General features: G+C 67.7%; 4 non-coding genes across 4 annotated transcripts; all 4 read left to right on the plus strand.

The window, feature by feature from the left end:
- On the plus strand, window positions 1-119 carry LOC141412201 (5S ribosomal RNA). Its single transcript, XR_012437040.1, has one exon. It is a non-coding gene; the product is annotated as a 5S ribosomal RNA (ribosomal RNA).
- Window positions 120-2,264: 2,145 nt separating this feature from the next.
- On the plus strand, window positions 2,265-2,383 carry LOC141412202 (5S ribosomal RNA). Its single transcript, XR_012437041.1, has one exon. It is a non-coding gene; the product is annotated as a 5S ribosomal RNA (ribosomal RNA).
- A 2,145-nt stretch (window positions 2,384-4,528) lies between these two features.
- On the plus strand, window positions 4,529-4,647 carry LOC141412442 (5S ribosomal RNA). The gene has a single exon (XR_012437282.1). It is a non-coding gene; the product is annotated as a 5S ribosomal RNA (ribosomal RNA).
- A 2,145-nt stretch (window positions 4,648-6,792) lies between these two features.
- LOC141412204 (5S ribosomal RNA) lies at window positions 6,793-6,911 on the plus strand. Its single transcript, XR_012437043.1, has one exon. It is a non-coding gene; the product is annotated as a 5S ribosomal RNA (ribosomal RNA).
- The last annotated feature ends 1,057 nt before the right edge of the window (window positions 6,912-7,968 follow it).

Here is a 7,968-nt window from a genome sequence, read left to right on the forward strand (position 1 = left end):
GTCTACGGCCATACCACCCTGAACGCGCCCGATCTCGTCTGATCTCGGAAGCTAAGCAGGGTCGGGCCTGGTTAGTACTTGGATGGGAGACCGCCTGGGAATACCGGGTGCTGTAGGCTTTTGCTCCTCCCTCCCTCGCTGCTCCTTTTGTCTTCGGGGACTTCGCCACCACCCCCCCCACCACCACCACCACCCCCAGCACCACCACCACCACCACCACCACAACGACCCACCGTGACCACGACCCCGACCCCGTCCGGGCCACCCGCCAGACCCACGCACACCGAATCCTCACAGCTACGTCCCCGAATCCTCTCCCCTCCCCACACTCTCCTGGGGCGCACGCCCGCGACACGGGTCACCAGCGAGGTTGGTCCCAGGCCACGTTGGGGACCGCTCCCCAACTGCCCTCCAGGCGGGCGGGGAGGGACGTGCGGAAGCCATGATAAAGTGGGTCCTGCACCCCAGCGGGCCCCACAGCGGGACGCGCCACACCTGGGCTCGCCACAAGGTGGTGCACTGGGTCCAGGGCAAGACGCCAGGGGACAGAGAAGCAGGGAGCCTCAGTCGGGTGCTGCTCCACGTCGCGCTCCGTCGCTCAACCCAAGACAGGGCAGCCAGCGCGCGACCTCTACGTGGGTTCCCGCCTCCCACGGCAGAGCCTGCGGTCACAGGGACAGAGGGCGCAGGCCGCCAGAGCTCCGGATGCCAGCGGCAGCTCCCCGTCCCGCTCAAAGGGAGGGAGGGCCGCCGCTGGCGCCCAGTCGCCTGTGCCACCCTCCGGGTCTCAAAGCACTCCTCAGTCAGCTCAAGGACCGGGGCCACCTGGCCTTCGGGGTCACATGGGCTTGGGCACGACGGAAGGGACCGCTTGCCCCCGTGCAACAGACATTCTCCCCGTGGACAACCTCAGGTGCCGGGACCCTCTGCTCCGCCTTGGAAAACCCACCTTCTGCAATGTATGCCCAACGCAATCAGGCCGAGCAGATTGACCCCCTCGGCCCGGCCCCAGTGTGTGATGGGGCTCTGTGCGTGAGGGCTTGCTCTTCCCCACCTACACCAGGCACGGCATCTAACACACACACACACACACACACACACCACGCAGAGACACCCAGACCACGCACGCACGCACGGGGACGCACCCTCCTCTCCCCCACCCCACACACGAGCAGCCGAAGGACAAGAGGGTATGGCTGGGGCCTGAGCGGGAACAAGCGAAGCCTTGGTTTGCGGCCCCTCGGCCAACTGCATCAGGATTTTTGTCTGGGCTCGGAGGCCAGAGGATCTCTGCCATTTGCTAGCAGGGCCAGGGATGGCAGGAGGGTGGGTACGGGGCTCAGCCAGGGCCAGTTCTGCTGGCACGATCCTGTAGCACGTGGCCGCGTAGCACGGGGCCGGGTCTGAAGGAGGCCAAGCAGGGGCACAAGACCCAGCAGCGGCACAGGGAAGAGGCCCAGGGCACCCAGGAGCAGACGAGACCCGGGAGTCGTGCGTGCTTGGCGTGGCCGCGGGCCCCGTGACGCCCGAGGACTCGAGTGCTCAGCCCCGTGTAGTGGCCGCGAAGGCCTGCCTGGGAGAAACGCCCCGGGAGGCCGGCAGGAACCCGGGATCGGAAGGGATGTGGAGGGGCCCCGGGTCGGAGGAGATGGCTTTGGCTGTGTTTGGTTTTGTTTCTTCTTCCCAAGATCCCGGGTGTGAAAGGGGCCAGAGGTGAAGTCCTGGGCTGGAAAGCCTCACGATTCAGCCCCGCAGCCCCAGGCCCTGAGTGTGGAGGAGGGCGGAGCGGGTCGGCGAAGGGCGCGGCTGCCGTTTTCCTGATGGGCTGGAGGGGCAGTGGCGCTTTCCGGACGAAGAGGACCGGAAGGGTCCCCGAGACCTCCGCTGGGAGCCACGCACCCACCCAAGGATACGGCTCCAGGAGGCGACGGAGGAGGGCGGCTGCTTGCCCTGGCCCGAGCTGTGCGTCCCCCGCCTTGGCCACAGCAGTGGACATTCCCAGAAGAACAAGCGCCCGAGAGCACTGAGAAATTTTCCCCCGAGAAAACTTGACCCTCGTCCTGGCAGCAGGACACCTCGGGAAGAAAGCCACCCAGCGGCCACCTGGGCGAGACCGGCTGCCCGAGCAGGCGCGCGGGGCCTCTGGCCGCTGGCCCCGGGCTGCCAGCCCCCACCCGGACTCCCAGCCGTGCCAGGAGAGCAGCGTGGAGACGCACGCCGGGGCCCTCGGCAGGCTCTTGGGGCTCCCGGAGGCGGCGGCTAGCGTCTACGGCCATACCACCCTGAACGCGCCCGATCTCGTCTGATCTCGGAAGCTAAGCAGGGTCGGGCCTGGTTAGTACTTGGATGGGAGACCGCCTGGGAATACCGGGTGCTGTAGGCTTTTGCTCCTCCCTCCCTCGCTGCTCCTTTTGTCTTCGGGGACTTCGCCACCACCCCCCCCACCACCACCACCACCCCCAGCACCACCACCACCACCACCACCACAACGACCCACCGTGACCACGACCCCGACCCCGTCCGGGCCACCCGCCAGACCCACGCACACCGAATCCTCACAGCTACGTCCCCGAATCCTCTCCCCTCCCCACACTCTCCTGGGGCGCACGCCCGCGACACGGGTCACCAGCGAGGTTGGTCCCAGGCCACGTTGGGGACCGCTCCCCAACTGCCCTCCAGGCGGGCGGGGAGGGACGTGCGGAAGCCATGATAAAGTGGGTCCTGCACCCCAGCGGGCCCCACAGCGGGACGCGCCACACCTGGGCTCGCCACAAGGTGGTGCACTGGGTCCAGGGCAAGACGCCAGGGGACAGAGAAGCAGGGAGCCTCAGTCGGGTGCTGCTCCACGTCGCGCTCCGTCGCTCAACCCAAGACAGGGCAGCCAGCGCGCGACCTCTACGTGGGTTCCCGCCTCCCACGGCAGAGCCTGCGGTCACAGGGACAGAGGGCGCAGGCCGCCAGAGCTCCGGATGCCAGCGGCAGCTCCCCGTCCCGCTCAAAGGGAGGGAGGGCCGCCGCTGGCGCCCAGTCGCCTGTGCCACCCTCCGGGTCTCAAAGCACTCCTCAGTCAGCTCAAGGACCGGGGCCACCTGGCCTTCGGGGTCACATGGGCTTGGGCACGACGGAAGGGACCGCTTGCCCCCGTGCAACAGACATTCTCCCCGTGGACAACCTCAGGTGCCGGGACCCTCTGCTCCGCCTTGGAAAACCCACCTTCTGCAATGTATGCCCAACGCAATCAGGCCGAGCAGATTGACCCCCTCGGCCCGGCCCCAGTGTGTGATGGGGCTCTGTGCGTGAGGGCTTGCTCTTCCCCACCTACACCAGGCACGGCATCTAACACACACACACACACACACACACACCACGCAGAGACACCCAGACCACGCACGCACGCACGGGGACGCACCCTCCTCTCCCCCACCCCACACACGAGCAGCCGAAGGACAAGAGGGTATGGCTGGGGCCTGAGCGGGAACAAGCGAAGCCTTGGTTTGCGGCCCCTCGGCCAACTGCATCAGGATTTTTGTCTGGGCTCGGAGGCCAGAGGATCTCTGCCATTTGCTAGCAGGGCCAGGGATGGCAGGAGGGTGGGTACGGGGCTCAGCCAGGGCCAGTTCTGCTGGCACGATCCTGTAGCACGTGGCCGCGTAGCACGGGGCCGGGTCTGAAGGAGGCCAAGCAGGGGCACAAGACCCAGCAGCGGCACAGGGAAGAGGCCCAGGGCACCCAGGAGCAGACGAGACCCGGGAGTCGTGCGTGCTTGGCGTGGCCGCGGGCCCCGTGACGCCCGAGGACTCGAGTGCTCAGCCCCGTGTAGTGGCCGCGAAGGCCTGCCTGGGAGAAACGCCCCGGGAGGCCGGCAGGAACCCGGGATCGGAAGGGATGTGGAGGGGCCCCGGGTCGGAGGAGATGGCTTTGGCTGTGTTTGGTTTTGTTTCTTCTTCCCAAGATCCCGGGTGTGAAAGGGGCCAGAGGTGAAGTCCTGGGCTGGAAAGCCTCACGATTCAGCCCCGCAGCCCCAGGCCCTGAGTGTGGAGGAGGGCGGAGCGGGTCGGCGAAGGGCGCGGCTGCCGTTTTCCTGATGGGCTGGAGGGGCAGTGGCGCTTTCCGGACGAAGAGGACCGGAAGGGTCCCCGAGACCTCCGCTGGGAGCCACGCACCCACCCAAGGATACGGCTCCAGGAGGCGACGGAGGAGGGCGGCTGCTTGCCCTGGCCCGAGCTGTGCGTCCCCCGCCTTGGCCACAGCAGTGGACATTCCCAGAAGAACAAGCGCCCGAGAGCACTGAGAAATTTTCCCCCGAGAAAACTTGACCCTCGTCCTGGCAGCAGGACACCTCGGGAAGAAAGCCACCCAGCGGCCACCTGGGCGAGACCGGCTGCCCGAGCAGGCGCGCGGGGCCTCTGGCCGCTGGCCCCGGGCTGCCAGCCCCCACCCGGACTCCCAGCCGTGCCAGGAGAGCAGCGTGGAGACGCACGCCGGGGCCCTCGGCAGGCTCTTGGGGCTCCCGGAGGCGGCGGCTAGCGTCTACGGCCATACCACCCTGAACGCGCCCGATCTCGTCTGATCTCGGAAGCTAAGCAGGGTCGGGCCTGGTTAGTACTTGGATGGGAGACCGTCTGGGAATACCGGGTGCTGTAGGCTTTTGCTCCTCCCTCCCTCGCTGCTCCTTTTGTCTTCGGGGACTTCGCCACCACCCCCCCCACCACCACCACCACCCCCAGCACCACCACCACCACCACCACCACAACGACCCACCGTGACCACGACCCCGACCCCGTCCGGGCCACCCGCCAGACCCACGCACACCGAATCCTCACAGCTACGTCCCCGAATCCTCTCCCCTCCCCACACTCTCCTGGGGCGCGCGCCCGCGACACGGGTCACCAGCGAGGTTGGTCCCAGGCCACGTTGGGGACCGCTCCCCAACTGCCCTCCAGGCGGGCGGGGAGGCACGTGCGGAAGCCATGAGAAAGTGGGTCCTGCACCCCAGCGGGCCCCACAGCGGGACGCGCCACACCTGGGCTCGCCACAAGGTGGTGCACTGGGTCCAGGGCAAGACGCCAGGGGACAGAGAAGCAGGGAGCCTCAGTCGGGTGCTGCTCCACGTCGCGCTCCGTCGCTCAACCCAAGACAGGGCAGCCAGCGCGCGACCTCTACGTGGGATCCCGCCTCCCACGGCAGAGCCTGCGGTCACAGGGACAGAGGGCGCAGGCCGCCAGAGCTCCGGATGCCAGCGGCAGCTCCCCGTCCCGCTCAAAGGGAGGGAGGGCCGCCGCTGGCGCCCAGTCGCCTGTGCCACCCTCCGGGTCTCAAAGCACTCCTCAGTCAGCTCAAGGACCGGGGCCACCTGGCCTTCGGGGTCACATGGGCTTGGGCACGACGGAAGGGACCGCTTGCCCCCGTGGAACAGACATTCTCCCCGTGGACAACCTCAGGTGCCGGGACCCTCTGCTCCGCCTTGGAAAACCCACCTTCTGCAATGTATGCCCAACGCAATCAGGCCGAGCAGATTGACCCCCTCGGCCCGGCCCCAGTGTGTGATGGGGCTCTGTGCGTGAGGGCTTGCTCTTCCCCACCTACACCAGGCACGGCATCTAACACACACACACACACACACACACACCACGCAGAGACACCCAGACCACGCACGCACGCACGGGGACGCACCCTCCTCTCCCCCACCCCACACACGAGCAGCCGAAGGACAAGAGGGTATGGCTGGGGCCTGAGCGGGAACAAGCGAAGCCTTGGTTTGCGGCCCCTCGGCCAACTGCATCAGGATTTTTGTCTGGGCTCGGAGGCCAGAGGATCTCTGCCATTTGCTAGCAGGGCCAGGGATGGCAGGAGGGTGGGTACGGGGCTCAGCCAGGGCCAGTTCTGCTGGCACGATCCTGTAGCACGTGGCCGCGTAGCACGGGGCCGGGTCTGAAGGAGGCCAAGCAGGGGCACAAGACCCAGCAGCGGCACAGGGAAGAGGCCCAGGGCACCCAGGAGCAGACGAGACCCGGGAGTCGTGCGTGCTTGGCGTGGCCGCGGGCCCCGTGACGCCCGAGGACTCGAGTGCTCAGCCCCGTGTAGTGGCCGCGAAGGCCTGCCTGGGAGAAACGCCCCGGGAGGCCGGCAGGAACCCGGGATCGGAAGGGATGTGGAGGGGCCCCGGGTCGGAGGAGATGGCTTTGGCTGTGTTTGGTTTTGTTTCTTCTTCCCAAGATCCCGGGTGTGAAAGGGGCCAGAGGTGAAGTCCTGGGCTGGAAAGCCTCACGATTCAGCCCCGCAGCCCCAGGCCCTGAGTGTGGAGGAGGGCGGAGCGGGTCGGCGAAGGGCGCGGCTGCCGTTTTCCTGATGGGCTGGAGGGGCAGTGGCGCTTTCCGGACGAAGAGGACCGGAAGGGTCCCCGAGACCTCCGCTGGGAGCCACGCACCCACCCAAGGATACGGCTCCAGGAGGCGACGGAGGAGGGCGGCTGCTTGCCCTGGCCCGAGCTGTGCGTCCCCCGCCTTGGCCACAGCAGTGGACATTCCCAGAAGAACAAGCGCCCGAGAGCACTGAGAAATTTTCCCCTGAGAAAACTTGACCCTCGTCCTGGCAGCAGGACACCTCGGGAAGAAAGCCACCCAGCGGCCACCTGGGCGAGACCGGCTGCCCGAGCAGGCGCGCGGGGCCTCTGGCCGCTGGCCCCGGGCTGCCAGCCCCCACCCGGACTCCCAGCCGTGCCAGGAGAGCAGCGTGGAGACGCACGCCGGGGCCCTCGGCAGGCTCTTGGGGCTCCCGGAGGCGGCGGCTAGCGTCTACGGCCATACCACCCTGAACGCGCCCGATCTCGTCTGATCTCGGAAGCTAAGCAGGGTCGGGCCTGGTTAGTACTTGGATGGGAGACCGCCTGGGAATACCGGGTGCTGTAGGCTTTTGCTCCTCCCTCCCTCGCTGCTCCTTTTGTCTTCAGGGACTTCGCCACCACCCCCCCCACCACCACCACCACCCCCAGCACCACCACCACCACCACCACCACAACGACCCACCGTGACCACGACCCCGACCCCGTCCGGGCCACCCGCCAGACCCACGCACACCGAATCCTCACAGCTACGTCCCCGAATCCTCTCCCCTCCCCACACTCTCCTGGGGCGCGCGCCCGCGACACGGGTCACCAGCGAGGTTGGTCCCAGGCCACGTTGGGGACCGCTCCCCAACTGCCCTCCAGGCGGGCGGGGAGGGACGTGCGGAAGCCATGAGAAAGTGGGTCCTGCACCCCAGCGGGCCCCACAGCGGGACGCGCCACACCTGGGCTCGCCACAAGGTGGTGCACTGGGTCCAGGGCAAGACGCCAGGGGACAGAGAAGCAGGGAGCCTCAGTCGGGTGCTGCTCCACGTCGCGCTCCGTCGCTCTACCCAAGACAGGGCAGCCAGCGCGCGACCTCTACGTGGGATTCCGCCTCCCACGGCAGAGCCTGCGGTCACAGGGACAGAGGGCGCAGGCCGCCAGAGCTCCGGATGCCAGCGGCAGCTCCCCGTCCCGCTCAAAGGGAGGGAGGGCCGCCGCTGGCGCCCAGTCGCCTGTGCCACCCTCCGGGTCTCAAAGCACTCCTCAGTCAGCTCAAGGACCGGGGCCACCTGGCCTTCGGGGTCACATGGGCTTGGGCACGACGGAAGGGACCGCTTGCCCCCGTGGAACAGACATTCTCCCCGTGGACAACCTCAGGTGCCGGGACCCTCTGCTCCGCCTTGGAAAACCCACCTTCTGCAATGTATGCCCAACGCAATCAGGCCGAGCAGATTGACCCCCTCGGCCCGGCCCCAGTGTGTGATGGGGCTCTGTGCGTGAGGGCTTGCTCTTCCCCACCTACACCAGGCACGGCATCTAACACACACACACACACACACACACACCAAGCAGAGACACCCAGACCACGCACGCACGCACGGGGACGCACCCTCCTCTCCCCCACCCCACACACGAGCAGC

Source organism: Castor canadensis, chromosome 10, assembly GCF_047511655.1.
Source record: "Castor canadensis chromosome 10, mCasCan1.hap1v2, whole genome shotgun sequence".
Taxonomy (NCBI): Eukaryota; Metazoa; Chordata; class Mammalia; order Rodentia; family Castoridae; genus Castor; species Castor canadensis.